Source organism: Eurypyga helias, unplaced genomic scaffold, assembly GCF_000690775.1.
Source record: "Eurypyga helias isolate BGI_N326 unplaced genomic scaffold, ASM69077v1 scaffold5717, whole genome shotgun sequence".
NCBI lineage: Eukaryota > Metazoa > Chordata > Aves > Eurypygiformes > Eurypygidae > Eurypyga > Eurypyga helias.
In genome coordinates, this window is record NW_010262185.1 from 6,777 (window position 1) to 8,268 (window position 1,492).

At 36.1% G+C, this 1,492-nt stretch overlaps 1 protein-coding gene across 1 annotated transcript in view; it reads left to right on the forward strand.

Moving 5' to 3' along the window:
* The first annotated feature begins 228 nt into the window (after window positions 1-228).
* Window positions 229-1,492, forward strand: part of PPP6R3 (protein phosphatase 6, regulatory subunit 3) — a 33,270-nt gene continuing 32,006 nt past the window's right edge. Inside the window, exon 1 of the mRNA XM_010155604.1 lies at window positions 229-397. The gene's annotated coding sequence lies outside the window, so the exon portion shown is untranslated. The remainder of the gene's footprint in view (window positions 398-1,492) is intronic.

A 1,492-nucleotide genomic window follows, 5' to 3' on the forward strand; every position in this document is an offset into this window, starting at 1 on the left:
TTTGAGTTGGTTTAGAAATAACTAAGTCTTTCAGATGACAAACTGGTTTTGAGTTTATGCTCAGAGTATGCTGTGCTGAAATGACACTTTTCTCCTTAGCAAGTTGTTTCCTTCCTCAGTTCATATGTCTTATTCCTTGCAAAACCATGCTTAGTATTCATGCAGTTGTTGAGCTATTGAGTACAACCTATTAACAGTATTAAATTATAATTTTTTTTTTGTCGTTGTAGGAAGAAATCTTTCATCTAATTCAATCCTAATTCAGTCCTGCTAATCTGCTAATACTGTAGATTGAAAGAATATTTTTTTTGCTGTTGCCAGGATACCCTGTAATGGGCAAGGAGCCTGAGAGAATATAAATATATTTTTTTAACTTTTAAACTTTTAAGTTTAACAGGTAAGAAACTATTAAACTCCACCTACAGCAATAGATTTAGCTTCTGCATCTATAAACCCTTACCTTAAAATTTAAGTGGTTCCTGAATGCTTTAATTTTTTTGTGTCCCCTAAAAGGCTTATTTCCCTGATTTCTGTAGGTTCATATTTACCACATTCCAAGCTGCTCTTCCTTCTGCAGTTCAGACTTTGTGGCCTTTCCTTCCCTTCCCTTGCAGCTTTCTTCTGACTCCTTTCTAGCTGGTTGTTTCGAACTTTGTCTTTTAACCACCCTGCTGCTGCATTATCTTCTTTCTCCACCCTGATTTGGTCTTCCAGTGACAATCAAAGGTCGTCTAGACACACTGTTGTGGTCATTCTATTTGTTTTACAGGGAATATGTTTTAAAGTATTTTGGTTTTGTCCAGGAGGTATATCTGCTGCCCAGCCTCCAATTCTTTGGAAGAGTTTCAAAGCAAATGTGTTCGTGAACTGACGTATATTAGGTATGAATGATGTTCAGCACTATGGATTTTTATATTGAAGTATGGTAATACTGTCTTCTGCAACTGAATTTTTGGTACTAAACTGCATGCTTCGGTGTAAAATTGTCTTCTGGGTAGCTATGCATTGTTTAGCTTACTTACTACAGTATTATGGAACCATCTGCTTTTCCCAGTACATAGATACCTTCCTTTCCATTTTGATGATAACTGGGAGAATTAAAAATATGAAGAATCTAACTGAATTCTGTGACCGATTAATATTTTAGATGTTTAAATGTTTGGCTGCTGAAGTGGTGTTAGAAGAAACTGTGGATTATTTTCTACTTGTGCAGGGGAGATCAGTGTCTAATTTGTAGTTATTGCAGGTAATTAAGACCTATATTTATTAATGTTTATTAACCCATAGTTTGGGGTAGGCTGTGTAGGAGTCAACAGGGGTGTGCTTGTAACTTCATTGCAAACTTGACAAGAGTGTGCTTGTAACTTCATTGCAAACTGTAGTTTTCAGCTGATTTTTGTACTTTTGCTGGATAATTATGAATTTTGAGGGATTGGTGTCTTTGAGGAACCCTTAACTAGTTTGGTCTTGTTTGTGCCACTCCTTCCTCCTC